The sequence below is a fragment of the Mobula birostris genome, chromosome 7, assembly GCF_030028105.1.
Source record: "Mobula birostris isolate sMobBir1 chromosome 7, sMobBir1.hap1, whole genome shotgun sequence".
NCBI lineage: Eukaryota > Metazoa > Chordata > Chondrichthyes > Myliobatiformes > Myliobatidae > Mobula > Mobula birostris.
This window is the reverse complement of record NC_092376.1, coordinates 125,716,731-125,740,132: the sequence shown is the minus strand read 5'-3', so window position 1 is coordinate 125,740,132 and position 23,402 is coordinate 125,716,731.

Sequence of the window (23,402 nt, the reverse complement as noted above, 5' to 3'; positions counted from 1 at the left end):
CTTCTTTCCAATTGTGATAAGACTGTCGAACGGATCCTGACTGGGATCTGGGCCGTACCCTCCAAATATCCGGACCTGCCTCTCGTTGTTTTTGCACTACCTTACTATCCCTTTTCTATTTTCTATTTATGATTTATAATTTAAATTTTTATTATATTTACTATTGATTTGTACTCCAGGGAGCGCGAAGCACAGAATCAAAAATCACTGTGATGATTATACGCTCTAGTATCAATTGTTTGGTGACAATAAAAGTAATAATAATAATAATGTTATCTTCAAACTTAATTATTTTTTCAACTATGTTTAGATGGAGAATTTAGATTTAATCCCTTTCCAGCAAAATGAACTGATTTGAGGAAGGTAAACAAGGGAAACACTGGTCAACTTGGAAAAATAGGGAAGGGTTTCCACTAACAGATTCTCCCAAGAGCAGTGACCACAGGTAAAGCATAAGGGAGGAGGGGATGGAAAAGCTTACTCAGAGTTGGTAGGATCAGAAGTTCACTGCTTGTCCTGTCTGTGGGAACAGAATTGACTTTTTTTTAAAGCAATTGGATAGACATTTGACAGAGAGTCATTTGTAGTATATGCGGAAAGAGCAGGATATGGAACTGAGAAGATTGCTCTGATAAGAGTCAGCAAAGCCTTGATGGGCCAAGGAGTCACCTTCCATACCACAACAATTCTAAGATTTGATATTTAGAAATATTTTTCTCTTTAAGACCTATGCCATTGTTTTCATACTATCCAGATATATAAACTGAATGTAAAGCTACATTCAGCTGAAAGATGACACGGAATTACATAGTTTGCAAGTGCCTTGATTGGCCTGACTTCTATGTAAAATAATGTACATGTGTAGCATGCAGCATAGCGTCTGTACAGCTCTCACTGTATATGGCTCACACAATAGATTCCTGTGCTGCCATGGTACCCAACTAACTTCTGAAACCAAACAATTTTTCTTTCACTTTATTACTGTGTCTATAGACAGTCCTATGCAGTTCATTTCTAAACAGTTGGACTGGTAAGAAGAGGTAAACAAACATCAATACTTTAATAGCAGGGATGCATTTGTTTCTTTAAGTACCTGTACATGTGACTAGATGGTTGTTTGTAGAAAAGGAGAAAAGACTTCCATTTGCAGCCATTTTCCCTGGAAATGCTGAGATGTCATTAGGATTTCCAGCCCAAGAAACCTCTTCCTGTCTTGGACCTCCAGTAATGAGAAGGTAACTATGCTGATTTTCCTCATGCAGACATATATTTATATTTCCTGGTTGTTTCAATATATTTAAGCACTTGCATTTTACTGGATTCAAGTTTGAATTCAGCTACTTTACATGAAATGCTGGTCAGACCAAATTGTAATATTTCAGCTAATGACTTACATTTAAAGCTTACAAAGCCAATGGTATTTGAAATGAGGCCCAAATTTTTCAAATGAAATCGACTTCCTGCCCTTCACTGAATGTGGATGACATGAAATCTTACTCTTCCATCTCCTGCTGAGCCACTTTGGAACCCAATCGGTTCCAGCTTTTGGGATATTCACCTAACCTTTGAGTGATTGCTTCCTGTGAGACAATGAACAGTGCACAATCAATCATATTTGATCATATTAAGTCCTCAGATGTAGCTATTGCTTCATGGTTATGTGAACTTGAACCGTTTAACTTTTAAGAAAAAAATTAACTTTTTAAAATATATGTCAAACAAATGGTTTGCACATGAATTGAGAATGTGGGTAAACCTGAAATCATAGTATATTGCTGAACAATTTTTAAAAAAGATCTCATACCAAGGCTGAGTTGTAGACATCCCAAGTAGTGTCTCACAATTACTGCCTGTTTATGAGCCAGACTAAATCTTTATAACCTCACTGCTCTCAGGGGGTCATTGACATCATTGCTGTGGCCCTTCTGTGAGAGCCAATGGGTTGTGTTAGGAATTAGGGACTGATCACTGTCCAACATTTGAAGAAAACTAAAAAGGATTAAAATGGTTACAAGTTAAAAATAATTAAGAAAATTAATATGCATTGAAATAAAGACATATTAAATAAAACACATCCAAATTTACCTTTAAAGTATGAAGCCTGAAACAAATGAATGGCCTGTGCAACAGGTGCCAGCTGTGGAGGGAAGAAAAGCTAAACAGCGTAAACACCACAGAGTCTGCAGATGCTGGAAATCCAAAGCAACACACACAAATGCTGGAGGAACTCAGTGTATCTAGCTACTCAGTTCAGGAATTTATGGAAGCTGTCAGCATTGGACTCTAATGCCAGGGCTCTAGCCCAGTGGGATAGTTGCACATGTGAGGCCCTGGGTTCAATCATAGTGGCCATACACTCATACAGCACAGAAACATGGCCATCTAAGAGCAAACTGACCAACAACCCACTTGCACTAATCTACTTTATTCTCCTCACATTTTCATCAGGTCAAAGTTCAAGGTAAATTTATTATCAAAGTACATATGTGTCACCTTGAGATTCATTTTCTTGCAGGAATACGCAGAAAAATAAAGAAATACAATAGAGTTTATGAAAAACTATGCACAACAAAGACTGACAAACATCCAGTGTGTAAAAGAGGACAAATCATGCCAGATCGTGACAAATAAATAATACTGAGAACATAAGTTGTAAAATTCTTAAAAGCAAGTCTATAAGTTGTGGAGCTAGTTCAGCTTTGAGGTGAGTGGATTATCCACATTGGTTCAGGAGCCTGATGGTTGTTGGGTAATAACTGTTCCTGAACCTGGTGTTGTGGGGCCTAAGGCTCCTGTACCTCCTGCCCAATGGTAGTAGCAAGAAGAAAGCATGGTCTGGTTGCTGAGGGACTTGATAATTGATACTGCTCTTTCGTGGTCGTGCTCCTTGTAATGTGCTCAATGATTGGCTCTTCCTATCATTCCCATCACCTGTGCTGATACTCTTCCCAGGTTCTACCACTCAGCTTTTAATTAACTGGATACAGTACAGATGCTATGAACAATTAATTAACTGGACTGAGTATGGTGGTAATGCATGCACTTCTGTGCAACAGGGAGTTTAGTTCATTAGCTTACATCACTTCACTTGGCTATGGTTTACTTGCCATGTTAACAACCAACAATATGACAAATGAAGAATCAACAAATAACTAGTTGCACTTACATGATCACATGCTCAACTATTTCACCTCAGTGTCTGTTCCTAGCTCAAGTCAATAGTTAATACTTTTTGTTCATTATCAAACAGAGGTGCCATGAACTCCACTTACGATTTTCTGCCGGGTCACTTACCATTAAGTCAAGCTGAAGGTTTCTTCATGTGGCATCCCTTACAGGGTATGTCATGAAGCAATCATGCGTTCCTTTTATTAATTCAGACTCTAGGCCACTTCAGCAGTCACAATTTATCTCTGGTTGATTGAAATTAATGTAACATTGCTATTTTCACAAATCATTGCTACGTCTCAATATTTTGTCCTCTGGTTTGTTCCCTTTTCCTATGGCTTAGAGCAAACCCTCAAGAATATTTAAACTCCTTGCACAGAAAAACCTCAAGTAAAGTTGGCTTCGAGTTTTCCTTTTCTTAAAGAATTGACTTCCTTTATCTTTGACGTATTTCTAACATACATATTCTGTAATATTTTTACCTTTTTAAATATCTTACGGTTTACTGAGTGGTTTTCATCTCCATGCATTCACTGGGTTAATCACATGTCATTAATTCAAATCACATTATTGTTTCCCCTTGCTGTAACTGTCTCTGCATTGACCATTTTATGCTTCATAATGTCATCAGTGCTCATATATATCTGATGACTGAATCCAAAAGATTTCTTGATTAAGTGAATTTCTTCCAGACTATTGAATAACATTCCTCATTAAAACAACTTTGTGTTTTAAAAATTCATTCACAGAACATTTTAATTGTTGTGCCTTACTGGATATTGTTGTTGATCCTTGCTGACCAGGAGAAAGGGGCTCTCAGCACTGCTAGAGTCCCTATAGTCCAGGATTTTGTTCCACTCATAATTATCATGCTGATAATTTTCCATCTTTCACAGGGACTTGGAGTTGACAATGTTGTCAGTCAGTCAGTGGGTGCCGTCCCAAATCCAGAGTTGGCGGCTATGCACCTCCACCTTCTTCAATCTTGCGACAGCACTGAGTACAGCCTCTCCTCCAGTTTGTTCTCGCTGGCCACCTTGGCACTTCTCGCCGCCACCCCCGCTGAACTCGAGCCTGAGGCCATGTTGGCCTCCAGCCGCGGCCGCTTCTTCGAGCTCGGCCCATCCTTAGGCGGAGGCCTTGGGCAGTGCCCAAGTTCATCATGTCTCTTCTAACTAAGTGCATAGCATACGATTCATAGATATGTGGTGAGGCTTTAATCTGTTCCACGGAAGATGGCCATTGGCTCACAAGGAGCTCATCCGCCCTTTGTCAGGTCTTGCTTTTTTCAGTCCTGCTGGGTGTCCTCACACCCTCCTCACCAGATTAAGTCTGGTGGGGGAGCCAGCCCAAGTCGCTGACCACTCGACCACGGCCCCCGGCTGATCGCCAGGCGCCCACCCCCTGCCGAATCTCTCTGAGTGTCTGGCGCCCAACCGAAAATCATGGTTAAGCGGCCGGCGACCGCACTGGAATTGACAATGTTTGACAATGTTGTGCCTCTGCTTAATTATCTTCTCAGGTGGCGGACATTATGGGTTTTGCAGCTGCTGAAGAAAAGGCTTGGCAAATTACTGTATGGATCCTACTCACGGCAGCCATGTTATTTTGTCGGAGGGTAAGAATGCTTTGGGTGGTGACTTACAGTTGCATGAGTGCTGTTGATTTTCTCACCTGATGCTGTAGCTGGATGCAACCAGTCAAGCAGAGAGCGTCCATAACCTACTGGACTGTGCCAACAAGTTGGTGTAACGCGCTGTAAGGTTTCACTGCTAATGTAATGGCCTCTCTGTACTGTTTCACTGCTAAGGTATTGATTTCTCTGTAGCAGCAATGTTTGGGTTATGAATAGGTAACGGGACCTTTGGAACGTATATTAGCTAGTGAGCGAGATGTTGTTCTTTCTTGTGGGTCTGGGAGAAGGGATTTCGCGGTCCTTTGTCGGGGAGAGACCAAGAGAGCAGAGGCGAATGGAGAGAGTTGGTAGACCACTGGACAGACTGGACTGAGGAGCGAAAGGCCGAGGGTATGAGGGTCAGCTATCCTTGGAGGAGGTCGACAGGGACAAATGGACAAAACCGTGAGCACCAACGTTTGTGCATCAGACTGTTTCATGAGAATGGGCCTTTTTTTTTTGTTTCTTTACTAACCATATAGTCAAAGTAACAATTATAAAGCTCAATTATTTAATTGTGTACTGTTTATTATTTTGTGGTACTGATTTGTAACAGGCGACACATCGCGCAGCATCCACCCAAACGAGATTTCTTAAGTTTGACTGGGCAGTGGGCTATCATCCCCTAGATTAAGCCGTTAGCCGAACCAAGGGTTATATTGGTAAGAACACTTTGGAGGTGTTAATTTTGTCTGTGCCTAATTGTACAAGGATACTCTGTTAGCAGAAATTAATTTTGTCCGTGCCTAATTGTGCCAAGGACACAGTGTTAAATCATAGCAAGAGGAATGGTCTGATTAATCAAAGAATTTTCATATGAGTTGCCAAAATGTAGTTGGTGCTGTGAGCTTCCAACACACTACCTCCTGTGGATTTCTATAATCTGATTAGAAGTTTAATCATTCATGACAGAAACTGGATATATTGACCCTTATTCCTTGTGTTATGATATCAGTCATCGTGGTTGTTCTCATGCCATCAAGATTGTCAACAAATTGGATTTTCAATTAAGTTGTGAATGGAATAAGTTTTTAAAAATGTGACTATTGATGGCTTTGATAATCAAATAACAGTGACAAATATACATTCTGACCACGTGGAATCATCAGCATCAATCAGTCAAATTGTCCTTGATTGAAATATTTGGCTGAGTTTCAAACTTCAGTGCTGGCATGAACCAGGAGGAGGAATCTAATATCCAATGTGACAAGAAAAATCTTCCTTGCTGAACCCAGAGACTAATGATATTGCAACTCATAAACGTAGGTTAGGTAAAGTAAATGAAGCAAAAGTTCTTTTCAAAAATTGTGTGGAGGGCTACATTACGTGAGATTTCAGATCTGTGTATCAGATAGTGTTGTTAGCAGACAGGGGCACCTCAGGGGACTGTCCTGCCCCCCTCCCTGCTCACCGTCTACACTTTGGGCTTCAGATACAACTCAGAGTCCTGCCACCTGCAGATGTTTTTGGACAATTTGGCAGTGGTGGGCTGTATCAGCTGGGTCAAGAGGTTGCATACAGAAGAGTGGTGGACAACTATGTTGAGTGGTGTGGGCTAAATTACCTGTAGCTCAACATCACTAAGACAAAGGAGTTTGTTGTGGACTTCAGGAAGATGAAAACCCCTGCATTCCCATCTGCATCAAGGGAATGGAAGTAGAAGTCATCGGGGACACAAAAACCTGGGAACTCACCTGGACAATAAACTGGACTGGACTGAAATTACAGGGGTTCTGTACAAGAAGGGCCAGAGCTGACTGTACTTTCTGAGGAGGCTCCAGTTATTTGACATCTGCAGTACTGTGCTGCAGATGTTTTATGACTCAGTGGTGCCAGCATTCTATTCTGCACTGTAGTCTGCTGGGGCCGCAGGGTGAGAGCAGCTGATGCCAAGAAGATCAATATGCTTGTCAGGAAGGCTGGTTCTGTTCTGAGGGTGGAACTGGATTCCCCGGTGGTTGTATCTGAGAGAAGGATGCTGCAGAAGCCATGGAGCATTATGGATAATCCCTCTCACTCCCTCCATGACATACTGGACAAACAGAGGAGCACTTTTAGTAACAGATTGCTTTCACCGAGGTACACCACTGAACCCCACAGGAGATCCTTTCTCTCTGTAGCCGTAAGACTCTACAACTCCTTCTCCTTAAGTATCTAAGTATATGGTTTAATTGCACTTCTGTGTTTTGCACTATTGTTTTTTAATACACATTTTGTATTTTCTAGTACCTCAGTGCTTACATTTTGTATGTTGAAGTATTTATTTTTGACAGAGCAACCTTGCAACAGTAATTTCCTTCAGGATAAATAAAGTTTTATCTTATCTCATCTTATCTTATAATAAATAACATCATAGTTTACATATGAGAAAAGAAATCATGAACATTGGGCTTATTAGATTGAGGAGATGAATTTTCTCTTATTTATCTATTTTGTTCCTGTACTGTTCTCTTTATTGCCTTGGTCATTTTGTTCTGCCTCTCTCTCTCAGTCTTCTGTTTGCTATTTCACTGTTATTTCTGATCTTTACCTTTCGAATGGGAGGTGATGGGTGATGTGAAGTAGTGGAGAAAAGAGTTACCAAAACTTACGGGCTGACTGGTGTGGTAGAAGCTTTGGAAACATCCAATTACTGTATATAAATCAAGAGTAAGAGAAAGACAGTCAGTTCTTCTGGTATTTAATATTAGCAAATGTGATGTAACTATAGCATCAACTCTGCACTCATCAGTACTCAGAGTAACTGTAATCCCCTTGATCACCAGGTATCTATCTACCTGTACCTTAAACATATCAAAGCTCTCTTTCTGTCATCCTGTGATAAAATTTTAAAGACACACACTCCTGAGAATAAACAGCTCACCTTAATGAGTTAAGTTCACCTCAGTGAATTTAGTGTCTTAAATGGGTGAGCCCTAATCATTAAATTGTGATTTGTGAATCATAGCTTTTTTCAACATCTCTTAGCACTTCATGTACCCAGTTGTTATTCAGTGCCATTCTCCTAATGCCTTAATTTCATTACTTATTAACATTATCACCACTCTCTATCCTTTGTGCTAGACCTGCCCTCTTCCCCTTGGCATATGCACTTAACCCTCATCGGTTACACAAGCAAAATGTTGGGAGAACTCAGCAGGTCAGGCCGATTCTACAATGGGAAATAAATAGCTAACATTTCAGACTGAGGCCCTTCACTGGGATTGATGGAGAGTCTTGGCATAACAGATCTACTGTTTCTTTTTGTCCATAGATGCTGCCTGACTTGCTGAGCTCCTCCAGTATTTTGTGTGTGTTGTTCAAGATTTCCAGCAACTGCATATCTCTTGTGTTTCATTGGTTCCTTCTGCTTGTTCCTTTGTGGCCTTGCTGAACATCTATTCACTCCTACTTGTCACCTTTCCGCAGAGTGGGTCATAGAGACACCATGCCACCTTCTGAGACTCAACCCTTTATCCTCTGCCTTCCTCCACATCTTATCCTCCCTCTAATTAGTTCCTTCAAAAAAACTTTCCTGATGTTAATAATCAGTGCTCTTTATACACACACACACACACACACATTTTTACACTACGTACCCAATAAATTTTACCAAATGAGACCTCTCAAAATCCTTTAAAGATAGATCCTCTAGGTTTCCTTTGCAAAGTAATCTTCCGAAGTTCCTCATCATCTCAAAGCTAATAACCTGTAGAAACTTCTTTAAGTACTGAGTGTTTGCCATGCCAAGTCATTTCCAATTATTTGTAACTTGTCTGATATTGGTATTTGATACTTTGGCAAAATTTTGTCATAAACTCTTCATTAAAAGATTTAACTGCAGCCTGTCCAAGTATTGATGTGTCATCCAATTTATTTAATCTATTTATGCTATCTGTTTGCTCTGTGCTCTCTAATTTACTGTATGTTTTTGGCACAGCCTAATCAATTCAGTTTCCTTTCATATTGATTATCATTTATACAGGAGCTACAGCATTTGACATGAATATGTCTGATGCAATTCCTTATAGGTTTTAGTTTTTTATCTAAGTAGAGGTGGTGTCCAGGTATCTGGAGAGAAGGAGAGTGGAGGAAGACAGCTTTTTAGTCTGTCAATTCTAATTAGGAAGTTTATCAGTTATGTCAAATAGGCTTTTAAAGAAGAATTTATGCAAACTTTATCTATCTTGTGATCCGGCAAGATGGACTGTTTGCTTCTTCTTTATCTTGGAAACTTAGACCATAAGACCATGAGACAAAGGAGCAGAAGTAGGCCATTCGGCCCATCGAGTCTGCTCCGCCATTTTATCATGAGCTGATCCATTTTATCCTATTTAGTCCCACTGCCCCGCCTTCTCACCATAACCTTTGATGCCCTGGCTACTCAGATACCTACCAATCTCTGCCTTAAAGACACCCAATGACTTGGCCTCCACTGCTGCCCGTGGCAACAAATTCCATAGATTCACCACCCTCTGACTAAAAAAATTTTTTCGCATTTCTGTTCTGAAAGGGCACCCTTCAATCCTGAAGTCATGCCCTCTCGTACTAGACTCCCCCATCATGGGAAACAACTTTGCCACATCCACTCTGTCCATGCCTTTTAACATTCGAAATGTTTCTATGAGGTCTCCCCTCATTCTTCAAAACTCCAAGGAATACAGTCCAAGAGCGGACAAACGTTCCTCATATGTTAACCCTCTCATTCCTGGAATCATTCTAGTGAATCTTCTCTGTACCCTCTCCAACGTCAGCACATCCTTTCTTAAATAAGGAGACCAAAACTGCCCACAGTACTCCAAGTGAGGTCTCACCAGCGCCTTATAGAGCCTCAACATCACATCCCTGCTCCTATACTCTATTCCTCTAGAAATGAATGCCAACATTGCATTCGCCTTCTTCACTACCGACTCAAACTGGAGGTTAACTTTAAGGGAATCCTGTACGAGGACTCCAAAGTCCTGTTGCATCTCAGAACTTTAAATTCTTTCCCCATTTAAATAACTTGTAGGCATGCTACCAAAGGCTGATTTTAACAAATGTATCACACACAAAATGCTGGAGGAACTCAACCGATTAGGTAGCATCAATAGAGAGGAATAAACAGTCAACATTTTGGGCCGAGACCCTTCATCAAGGTTGGAAAGAAAAAGCTAAGGAGTGAAATGTGTTTATGATTTTAATCAGTAATGATTTTACAGTATGACCAGTGTATCACTCTTCTTGACTTTCACATTTTGGCCATTAGGGGTGATTTCATCATTTTCCATTCTACTTAATGCTGGGTCTCAGTCTGCTTACCTGTTTCTAAACACATTCACATGGCTCAAATATTTTCCTTTGACTTTGTTTTGTTCATACAGAGAGAAAAGTTATTTTAAAAAGCAGTAATATCATTCACGTAGAAGGTTCAAATGCAGCAATTATCTGAGATGCTGTGTAAATTAATTTTGCAATAACAACATTTGTTTTAAAAGTCTAAGCTACCTATTTTTACTGCAAATGTCAAATGTGATGAGACAGCACAGTTTTTATCCTATCATCTTCCCATTCTTTAGTGTGATATTCACACCTAACTATATACTGTATATTGTTCTATTGTAGGAAAATTATGGAAGATAATTAAGAGTCTAGGTGTGTGGATAATGGTCCTTCTGTAAGTATATGCAAGGTATGTAAAATATGGTGAATAATCTGTTCAAGATACAGAGAATAGGTTCCACTGTGTCACAAGGAATTACAGGTTTTGGTACCCTGTGGCTTTGTATTGTCTTTATGTTAGATGCATTTCTAGTGTTAGCTGCATCTTGTGTCAGAATATTGTTATTTGAAACTTTGGAAAAAAAACATTACTGCCAAAGTATTTCTTCAGCATTTTTCTTGTTTTGTACTTTAAGAGATTCTCTATCAGAATGCCCATAGACATTCTAAACCACACAAATATCTGTCTGATGCCAATGTTGATCATGTTTTAACCGCAATAAATTGTGGCATGACCTCCAATGCAACAGAAGTCTGATTAGAGAAACATCCTTGTCCATATATTACTCCTCATCCAATACCCATGACAGTCCAATTACTTAAAAAGAAAGGAAGCTCAAGCCAATTTTTATCAGCCCAAGGTGGCCTATTCAAATAAATATCAAATTTATTGTTTTCCCATTTCATTGTACAAAATGAATCATTTGTATTGTTACCAACAAAGCTGTTATATTGACAGGCACAAGACTGCGGATGCTGGGATCTAGAGTAACAGACAAAAAACTGGAAGAGTTCAGTGGTTCAGCCAGCATCTATAGAGGGAAATAGACAGTCAACGTTTCAGCTTCAAATTCTTCACCTGGACTGTTGACATCCTGGTATTTAAATACAAAAAAAGAGTAATGTAGCAGGTTAACATCAAATGTTGATTATTCTGACTGATTAATAAATGATACCTCTTAATCAATAACTAATGCTGAAATTACATAACTGATATTTAATTTTCTTGGTATTTCATATAATAAGAAATTTATTGTCCAGAAAAAAGTCAGGAAGTGACACAAATATAAAGCTTACTTATAAATAATATTATTTGCCTTTGTTACCCAGAAAGCCCATAGCCTTTGTCAAAGCTGGAGACCAACCACAGCCTCAGTCCAGACCACCAGCAGGCTCGTTCGCCACAGTGTCTGACTGACAACTGAAAGTTGATCTTGGCAAGCAGTTAAAGTTCCCTGACTTCATGGCATCATCTTCTTGAGGCCTGACATGGGGCCATTCTGTCAGAAACCTCGAAGCAGGTGGTCATGGTAGAACTGACAGTGTCTTGGGAAGACAAGATTGAGAAGGTGTTTGAATGTAAGAAAACCAAATACCGGGAGCTGGTAGAGCAGTGCCAAAGACAGGGCTGGGGCACACATTGTGAGCCTATACAGGTGGGCTGTAGAGGTTTTTCTTGCTGCTCACTGTACAGAACCTGCTCTCTCTTTGGCATTACGGGGGATGTAAAGAAAAGAGCCAAACAGGACCGTCACAGAGGCTCCTGAGCAAGCCTCCAGATGGCTATAGATCAAGAGATGTGACCTGTGGACTAATGCTGCTGGAATACAAGCCAGAGTCTGATCAGCTCTGGCTGGATCTCCTGGGCAAAACCTGAAACCCTGATGACCCCAGGTTACATCATTGTTGATGTGTCCCAGTGCATCCTAGAACGTATCTTAGTATCAGGAATAACTCATAGTTAGGAAAGAGAATGAGATTTATACCACAGCACATACTCATTTCTTGTTTTGATCTGTTTTCCTAGGTTTCTGATATGTTATAGATTAAATGATTATAGCATATACAGTATGTTATCTGCATACAGCAGTTTATGTGATATGCTTGGGGTGAATGCAACTCTTAACGGACTAAAAGCGGCTTTGTAATTAAGAAGAGAGGGAAATATTAACCCTGACGGTTAATATTTAGGAAATATGCATGTGTTTGCATTATTTATATAATGAGTGACAATATTCAAACTCTCTATTTGCCAGTCGCACTTTTGGAAAGGTACGCAATGGAGAGTGGCATGCAGTGGTCTGCAGACAAGATAAAGATACTCTGTCTCCAGAGGCAATAACTTAATATTGAAATCACAAGCAGTGCACAATGATTGATTATGTACATACGTGGAAATAAATGTTAATGTAATGTAATTAGTGGAGAGAAGTGTACAAATTTATCAGATGATTACTCACCACTTCATTCCCCAACTCACCATCAGGTTTGTAAAAATGGTATTGGTCTTGTTGGTAGTATTCAAAACAGAAATCACTAACAGAGAGGGGCACAGTTGTAGCTTACTCAGCTTACTTTAAATTTGAAAGAGGGAACCCATTGCTTGTTTGAATTTCTGGTATTGCCCCTACGCTCTTTCAACCATCTCACTTTAAAAAAGACCAGTTTAGCAATGTGCTATGTAAATTCTTCCCTTCTCACAATGTGACATATCGTGGTGACCATTTTGATACCTGCTGCTCACTTGATGCAATCAAATAACTCCAAAACCTAGAAGCAACCACAGCATCCAGATACTGACATAAGGCAGGAAACAAGGCCACCCCATGGTCATTTTGGATGGAGGTTGAAAGTTGTCTTTTTGGTTCATGTATTTGTTACACTAAGCTGAAGTGATGTTACCAGGACATTGCACTATACCCGTCTGTCCACTGTAATTTAAATCCAGAGAGTTGTCAGTCAAATAAAGTTTTACATACTCTATTTAATTAAAAGGACTCAATCACATTGAATTAATTTTGACATGATTGAGAAGGATGCTAATTAATTGAATGAGGAGTTCATTTCTTTCTTCTGGTTATTTGCTCTGTATAACTGATAGTGAAGTTGTTATTGTACTCTTGAATAGGTCAGTCAATCAATGAATCAATTTTACAGAGTGGATTTGAAAATGATGATGTTAGGCACTTCTACTGCTTGATTTTGATTGGATGGTACACAGAATAAGTCTCAGTGCTGTCTCTGAATTTTAAACCATTATATTTAAAAAAAACAGCAATCCCACATTAAAAGTACCATTACAATTGGTTGGATAGTGGTAAAATAAGCTCAGTGTCACATTTCTAAACTTCTCACTGTAGTGCAGTGTATGCTGATCACAGTCAAGTTCAAAGCTTAATCCAGGTTTCAGCACTAAATTGCATTTACAGTACTGTAGATCATTAATAATTTCAAGATTTTTCTAATAGCTGCTTCAAATCTACCAAACATTCTTTCATAATAGATATAAATATCTATGCTTTTGATTTCTCAAACATCAGTGCTATGTATTAATGTGGGTATTGCTATTGATCTAGATGAAATATTCAAGGTAGTTGATAGTAATATTACTGAACTACAAACAATGGTGCTATTTGAAGCACATTGTTTTTTTTTGTTTAGGTTTATTCCCTCTCATTTCAAATCAGGCACCTCGTTAAATAGATGAAGATACCTTAGAAAATTTGGTTCAGTTTCAGAACAAAATGTAGATGTATGATCAGTCAGATCAATTAGTAACAGTGATTGATGTGAATTTGATCTCTATTATTGACACAAAATTACAGGAATTATGTCAAAATATTTTAGGGCTACACCTAAAATACCTTTATTGTTTATTGTTTAATGAAAATAAATGTTTAGCTGATTTTCAACATGGGTACAATGTTATTATGGCACAATTATTAAAACATTCACAGATCCTTCCACAATTAATAAAACTGACCTAATGTAAATGTTTAACTATTCTGGGTAGGTGCAGCTAAAATCGTAGGCAAGTAAACAAAACCTCAAATTCACAAAAGGATTCTGCAGATGCTGGAAATCTCATACAACAGAATGCTGGAGGAACTCAGTAAGCCAAGCAGCATCTATGGAGGGGAATAAACAGCCGACAGTTTGGGCTGAGACCCTTCATCGTGACTGGAGAGGAAGGTGGAAGAAGCTGGAGTAGGAAGGTTGGGGGAGGGGAAGGAGTACCAGATGGCAGGTGATAGGGGAGACCAGGTGAGGCGAGGTGGTGGGTGGGAGAGGGAGGAGGGATGAAGGAAGAGGCTGGGAGGTGATTCTGTAGGTGGAACAAGTAAAGATCTGAAGAAGAAGTAATCTAATAGGAGAGGACAGTGAAGCATGGAGGGAAGGAGGAGGGGAACCAGAGGGAGGTGATGGGTAGGTGAGGAGAAGAGAAGGGGTGAGAGGGGAATGGAAAATGAAAAGAGGGAGGGAAATGGAGAGAAATTACCAGAAATTAGAGAAAACAATTATCATGCCATCCTAAAATATCCCCTCTTTAGATGCTGCCTGACTTGCTCAGTTACTCCAGCATTTTGTGCGTATTAGGTAAAACCTCTTGGTTTTAGAAATGCCACCATTGCATAGTCTCTCTAGTATCTGCAACCTTTTGATTTCAATCACTTGTCTGAATGTATGGTAAATTTGTAGTGCAGACATTAAAGACAGGAGATGCTGGAAATGCTGAGCAGGTGGGCAGTGTCTGTGTGGAGCAAGGTCTAGCTATTTATTCAGGTCAAAGTCATTAATCTGAAACATTAACTTTGTCTCTCTCTCTCTCTCTCTCTCTCTTTCTTTCTCCATAGATACTGTTTAATCTGTATCTGCTTTATTCCACAACATCCACGTGGTTAAGTTTTGACAGAAAACTTCAGGAACTATGAAGATATCTGCTCACTACCTTGAAAGAAGCAGAAAGAATGATACATATTGGCATCATTATCCCAGTTTCTGATGCTCAGCGTGGCCTGTTGTACGTTTGTTTCAATGTACATACGATGTCATCCACCAGATGTAATTAGATTTCAAAGCTGATTTTAATCCTTGTTTGTGATTCTTTGGTTTCATTTGTACTTAAAAGTTTCCACATTTCATGGCACACTGCCTTCATACATCATCACAATTGGAAGTGTCCTGTTTTATTTGCTGAAAGAATAGTTAGATCATAGAAACTGCATATTTCTGTCTTTCCTTCCCTCGTGTTACTTTGAAAGGGTGTCATTGAGCTGCAGAACAGTCTCAACTCTGGGTCAGCGTTAAACTCATATATTATCCTGTTGACAAGAGCCAAGGTGAGGCCTCAGTGAGGTAGTTTTTAAACTTAACTCCTTTTAGAAGGTATCACTTGCAGCATCTTTCCACCTTAGTCCCATACGTTGTGTTTTGAAATACTGTTACAAAGAGAGACTAGTTCTCGTTCATGTTTTAGTGTAAATGCATAGTGAACAATTACCAGTAGCAATTTTCAGTAACCTATTATCATTGAGCATCTTATGGGGATGTGCGAGGAAACAAGAGCAACTAGAGGAAGCCCATATAGTCTGTGAGAGAACTTGCAACTGCCCCCAATTGTTCAAACTGACATTACCATTTATAAAATTTCTTAATGTTTCAGACTTATATTGACAGTAGCTGGTGCAAATTATGAACAATTTAAATAAAAGAAAATTGTCCTGCTGAAGGGTCTCGGCCTGAAATGCTGACTGTTTGCTCTTTTCCATAGATGCTGCATGGCCTGCTGAGTCCCTCCAGCATTTTGTGTGTGTTGCTTTTTATCAAATAAGGGGCAATGTTCAAAGAACAAAGATCGCTTGTCAGATATGCATTTAACAGTACCAAGGTGTATGCTAATTGTTTTAAGGAATAGGAAATTGATTTAGAATCGACCAACAAAAAAGGTGAAAATGGTGTGTAATGATTTGCTGTAAAACTGTGATAGCAAGAAAAAAAAGTGAAGCAATTAGCAATAAAATCACAGGCAATTTATTACATAAGACTGGGAAAAATCAATATGGGAAAAAAAAATCAAGGCTTGAAGGTTTGAAGTTAGCTTCTAGAAGAAAACTAAGGTTCTGTTCTTGAGTTTTGGATTAAACTTTGGGGGAAAATGTAAAAAAAAGGATAGATCACATCAACAACATAATTCAGTGCATTCTGGTTAATTGGGACACATCAGGACCAGCACAATTTGTCCCAATTATGTGATTACCCCAGTTAGCTGAAGTTTCATGGAAATAGCTGAAAAGATATAAAAAAGACAAACTACTGCTTAACTGAATACCAAATTATCTATTTAAATGAAATATAGAATATATGAGAAAGCTACCAAAACCGCTACAGTACTCTAAAACTGTGTATTCATTCCTAATACTGATTTACTGAGGAATTCATTCAGGTGAATGTTGACGTGTTCTTTTGATCAACTGTAAATAAACAAAATCAGGCACCTAGTGCAGATGGTAGACTGCCTTCAGACAGGGCTTTCGCCAATTGTTATTCCTCTCCACGATTTGTGGTGCATCGGGCGGCAACCTTGCTGTTTCTTTAGGATTTGTCTGTCTTTTACAAGGCCGAGTTGCTAGCTCGACACGCATCCCAGCACAGATGGACAAGGAGCTGGCCCGGTTCGAATCCGGGACCACTTGCCTCGAAGTTCAGTGTGGCTGCCACTACACCACCGGCCTGATTCTCAACAATTGCATCCTCCAAATAATCATTTTAATTGTAACATTCAAGATGATTGTTGATACCTTCAAATCTTCGTAGTTCCTAACATGTTGAAGTAGTGAAATTATTTCATTTTCAATCCCGGCATTTTCTGACATCTCCAAGCCTGAATGCTTCGAACTGCGATGAGCAAAACAGTTCTGAATTGTCTTACTGTTTATTAATCACCAATTATCAGCGACAAGATGCAATGCTTTTTGAACACAAATATGTATGTAACACTATTTAAAAACTGTTTGCTCTAATCATGGCATACTCTCCTACAGTCACACTGTGCATGTGACTGATGCTAGTTAGAAAATGTTTGGCAACAATCTCCCACTCCAATTAAGTGGCATAGTGCCCTAAATAAATGAAGATAATCCTGGCTATTTTCTCTATTTGTTTTTTTTCTTTAAGCATTGTCACAAATAAGTGGCCACCCCAATTCAGAATCAGAATCAGGTTTATTATCACTGGCATGTGATGTGAGATTTGTTAACTTAGCAGCAGCAGATCAGTGCAATACCTAATCTAGCAGAGAAAACAAATAATAAATAAAATAAAAATAATAATAAATAAACAAGTAAATCAGTTACATATATTGAATAGATTTAAAAAACATACAAAAACTGAAATACTTTATATTAAAAAAAAAGTGAAGTAGTGTCCAAAGATTCAACGTCCATTTAGGAAACGGATGGCAGAGGGGAAGAAACTGTTCCTAAATCACCGAGTGTGTGTCTTCAGGCTTCTGTATCTCCTACCTGATGGTAACAGTAAGAAAAGGGCATGTCCTGGGTGCTGGAGGTCCTTAATAATGGATGCTGCCTTTCTGAGACACCGCTCCCTGAAGATGTCCTGAGTACTTTGTAGGCTAGTAACCAAGATGGAGCTGACTAGATTTACAACCTTCTACAGCTTCTTTTGGTCCTGTGCAGTAGCCCCTCCACACCAGACAGTGATACAGCCTGAAAGAATGCTCTTCATGGTACAACTATAGAAGTTTTTGAGTAGCCCAAACTAATTAATTAATGGCTCAATTAACTGCATCTATCCAGACGTTTGTACCATTGTTTGCTTTGCAAAGAAGCGGTGAGAGAAGAACTCAGGGAAAGTTAATAGTGATGTTAAGGGTTAGATGTGAGTATGGAGCATGATTAGTAAATTTACATATGACACAAATGGTGATGGTATTGTAGATAATGAAGAGGGTAGTTTTAGAATGATACTGATCAGCTGTTAAAATGGGCAACACAATGACAGATGGAATTTAATCATGATAAGTGTGAGATAATGCATTTTCCTGGTAAGTGTGAGGTGACATTTGGGACATCTAATAAAGATAGGACAATAGAAAATATATTAGGGAATTTAGGGCTCTGGAAAGAATGAGCTTTGGTACAGAAGTTATCCACAGATCCCTAAAGTTGGAAGAGCACGTCGATAATGTGGTGAGGAAAGGATATAAGGTATTTGTTTTCATTAGCTGGGGATAGAATTTAGGAGTATGAGGATTATTGTGCAACTTAGCAAAACTTTGCTTTCATTATAACTGGAATATTGTGTGCAGTTCTGGTTGCCACATGAGACGAAGAATGTGATCAGCCTGGCGTGGAAGCAGAAGATATTTATCACGATGTTGCTTAGAATGGAACATTCAGTCATGAGAAAAGACTGGATAGTCTGGGCTTGCTTTGCTTGGAGTGGAGGAGACTGAGCAGGTACTTGATAGAGATGTACAAAATTATGAGAGGAGGAGATCTGGTAGATGAAAAGAAAACCCTTTCCCAAAACAGACATCTAAGCCAATGGCCACAAGTTTAAGTTGAGGAGTTAAAAGAGTGAGCAAGGAAATTGAAGAAATGCTTCCTCATCCAGAAAAGTGAAAAAAAAAACCTGGAATGCATTGCCAAAGAAGGTGGTGGAGGTAAGTATATTTAAACAGTATGTGGACAAATACTTAAATGCTCTTACTCTCTGTGCCTTGGCTAATGAAACCAAGTATCCTATATGCTATCAGACAGTTCTACCTTTAAAGCTTCTTTGTCTTTGTAAGGGGTAGTTAATCTGATCACAGCTGCCATCTTGCAGCATGCAGTCTCATCCTATTAGAGACATTCCCTTTGTTCCACTCTTCTTTCACTTCTAACTCTCTCTGCTCCCTAAACGCAGTTGTTTTGTCTCTTTCCCAGTTCTGACAAATGGTCCTGCACCCAGAATGTCAGTTGTTCCTCTTTTCAAAGAAGTCCAACCTGAGGAATACTGATGAAGGGTCTTGGCCCGAAATGCCAACTCTTTATTCCATTCCATAGATGCTGCCTGATCTGCTGAGTTCCTCTCACATTTTGTGTGTGTTGCCTGACCTGCTGAGTGTTTCAGTCTTTTCGGTTTTCATATATAAAATATTTCAATATGCACCAGCAATTTAATTGTATCCCATTCAAACGTGTTTTACTTTGTCATGAGAAAGAACATGGGATTTATTTCAATTCGGGGCAGACAAATGTACAGATTTTCTTTCAGATCTTCATGAGCTTTGAGGATAAATGGATACTTGTACCCGATTCAGATTATGCCAATTTTGTATTCTTCTAGCTGTGATGTAAATATTTTGGCCTAAATATTGAGTAATGCCTGTTAAGGCATTGTGGATCAGCCAACATTTAAGTCCTCCACACCAAGATTTAGCTATGCTGAAGCTAAAATGTTGCATGTTATTTAATAGAATTTACAAAAGCAAAAACTTTTCTTTTCTGTGAGTTTCTCACATTGTGGAACCTCCTGGTAGAAAGAGGAGGAGAAAATGGAATCAAAGGGAGGGGAGACGACCTTATCCCAGAGGCCAAGAAACTGATTTGATTCAGTGAGGAATAATGTACAAAGATGGTCCAGTTTACTATGTAGGGCATTACAAAGGTATTGTGTTTTTGTGTTTCTTTGGCTCTGAAGATGACAGTAACCCTAAAGATTTATTTGCTGCTGCAGGAAACAACATGAATGACATCACGCAAAGCTGCTTGACATGATTGATAAAGATACTCATCCATAAAAATGTGTAATGAGAAATTCATCGAAAAAGTGATTCATAGTGAAATAAATCTAGAGCAAATGATCACCTTGATGCAGACATTTGGCGCCTGTCTTAAATGTTGTCTTACTTATTATGGTGTTTCCATGAGGTGCTGCATCACAGGCCTCTGCTTAGGAGGTGGATGGTGGCTGTGTCCCTGATGAGGCCTGATGAGCGGGTTTGTGAGTTTCCATGGTTCAGACCTGAGATAATCTGACATTCTACCAAAGCAAATTACCAATGGCTGAATCTGTTTGGACATCTAGTTCTAATACTCCATTGTGCATATTAATTGAGTAGTTGTTAGGGTTTCAGTCAGATGTGATTTTATTCTGCAAGGAGTTCTCCATTGGTCTTGCATTATCACATGCTTCAACCTGAATGATCAGAGGAGGCTTCAGGTAGATAACAATTCTATGGGAGCTTCTATCCACGCTTTTCTCTGACTTGACAAGCTACTGGAGATGGAGAAATCCTGACACTGACTGGCACTGAGTTGAACATCGATGGAAGTTGTCAAGGCTGGTCTCAGATCTCCACAATTGAAGGTCCTGCCACGCAATGCATTGAACTGACCGGATTTTCCAGTCACCTTAATACCTTGCGTGACAATGCCATAGAAATTCGAAATGAACATCTGTGCTGCCTGGTATGTTGTTGAAGCTGTGCCAGATGCAGAGGACTAGATCCTAGAAGGCTGCACCCATGCCGCTGGAGCAGAACAATTATACCAGCTTAATTTGGACAGCTCATTCTGTACCAATAGATACTGTATCTGTGCCAATATAAAAGTAAGGATGTAATGTTGACACTTTATAAGGCACTGGTGAGCTTCACTTGGAGAATTGTCAGTAGTTTTGGGCCCCTTACCTAAGAAACGATGTATTGACATTGGAAAGAGTTCAAATGATTCTGGGACTGAAAGGCTTATCATATGAGAAATGTTTGATGATTCTGAACCTGTACTCAATTCAGGAGAATGAGGGAGGATTTCATTGAATCCTATCAAACGTTGTCTGGCCTTGATTGGGTGGATGGTGAGAAGATGTTTCCTATGGTGGGGGAGTCTAAGACCAGAGGATATGTCCTCAGAATAGAGGGATGTTCATTTAGAATGGAGATGAGAAGGAATTTCGTTAGCTAGGGAGTGGTGAATCTGTGGAATTTGTTGCCACAGGTAGTTGTGGAGGCCAAGTCATTTGGTATATTTAAGGCAGAGGTTGATAGAATCTTGATTAGTCAGAGTATGCAGAGATGCAGGGAGAAAGCAGGAGGTTGGGGCTGAGAGGGAAATGGATCAGCAAACTCGATGGACTAAATGACCTTATTCTGCCCCTTATTCTTATGGTCTTACATCCTTGCCCTGCCTTTACTCTGACCGACCTGTGCTCGTTGAATTATCCATTGGAAATAATTGTAACTCTCCACTTGCAGGGCACTCTGTGTTGATTTCAGAACTAGGCTTTGTAAGTGTTATAGAGAATAAAGATACACATTCTGAAAAGGACGCTTCAACTTATAACCTCGAAACACTATTGACATAAACACGAGGAATTCTGCAGATGCTGGAAATTCAAGCAACACACATCAAAGTTGCTGGTGAACGCAGCAGGCCAGGCAGCATCTCTAGGAAGAGGTACAGTGACGTTTTGGGCTGAGACCCTTCGTCAGGATGAAGGGTCCTGACGAAGGGTCTCGGCCCGAAACGTCGACTGTACCTCTTCCTAGAGATGCTGCCTGGCCTGCTGCGTTCACCAGCAACTTTGATGTGGACCACTATTGACAAATGTTTTGCCAGGTGTTCTGCATTTGTTTGTTGGGGGAGAGGAAAGTTTCCTTCCTCTTTTGAGATCCATCACCACAGCATCCACAACAACACTGAAGAAATGAGTGTGCTGACAACATTCAGTTGGAGGCTCTGCAGGTGCAGAAGGCATCTTTCCTTTGGAAATGTAGGAAGCTCTTACATCATAGCAAAAATGCTGAGATTTCCTGCATCTCTGTTGGGCTGGCTGTCATCAGAAGGTGACATTCTGAAGAAAGCCCTTCAGCCACTTCTCTCTCTCTAGGGTCCAGTTTACATTCACTCTCAAATTCTTCCCCATGAAATTATTCCAAGCAGTGACAGCAGACCTTTGCAATGTCTCCTAATTTGCCACTTGCAGTTAATCAGAGAAGTCAGATAGGCCCTGTGCTGCAGAATAAATGATTTCATCTTCTTCGATTTCAGTGAGAAGGACTGCTGACTTTCCGTGGGTGCAAGCATTTGTTCACTACATTCATTTTCTCATAAGGACCATCATGAAGAGTCTGAATCTCTTTATTGATAGGAAAAATTCAACTTTCTCAATGTATAGCTTATTGTGAATAATTAGAAAAATTTCCTTATGTTGAATAACATGACTCGTAGAAGCTCAATAAGCCTTTCATCCTGAGGGCATATGGTCAATACTGCTTAGGGAGATGGATGTTGGGGAACAAAGGCTTATGTCTATTTATATGGCTGTTCACACCAGTGTATTGTCCAATTTCAGCAGCTGGGTGCAGGTCCGAGCACCACAGAAACACCAGGACGGTAATGGGAAATACCAAATGACTTTGAGAACAGCAAAACTAGCGGTGGACTGGACAATATTCATGGATTCATCTTGGTGTCTGAATGAACACGCCACAGTTGTGAACACACCAACTTCATCTAGACCTATTTTGCTGAGGATGTGCCTTTGGGCATACTCAAATTAAAAACTGTGAATGCACCAGGAGATTCGTGAATTGCCGAAGGCTAGATCTGTAGTATTCAAGACTGGTGATCCAAAGCTATAAGAGATGTCCAGGTACAGCCTACAGAGGGCTATTTTAAGGGTCAAAGAACAAATCCAATTGTGGTTAGAGACAGAATTGGATGCATGACAGCCCTGGTGTGTCTGCAGCCCATTCATTCCTACAAAGTAAAACCTAACATCGTGAATAGCTGTGATACTTCACTCTCAGAAGAGCTCAATGCCTTTTATAAAGACTATAAGGCTATAAAGCCTTAAGAAATAGGAGCTGAATTAGGCCATTTGGCCCATCGAGTCTGCTCCACCATTTCATCATGACTGAACCAATATTCCTCTCAGCCCCAATCTCCTGTCTTCTCCCCATATCCCCTCTATCCTGAGGCTGTGTCCTCTGGTCTTAGACTCTCCGACGAAGGAAACATCCTCTCCACATCTACTCTATCGAGGCCTTTTAACATTTGATACGTTGCAATCAGGATGGATATGAAGAGGAATTTCCTTAGCCAGAGAGTAATGAATCTGTGGAATCCTTAGCCACAGGAGGCTGTGGTGGCCAAGTGTTTACTTATATTTAAGGCAGAAGTTGATAGATTCCTGATTGGTCAGGGCATGGAGAAATATGGGGAGAAGGCAGGAGCTTAGGGCGAAGAGGAAAATTGGATCAGCTATGATGAAATGACAGAGAAGACTCAATGGGCCAAATGGCCTAATT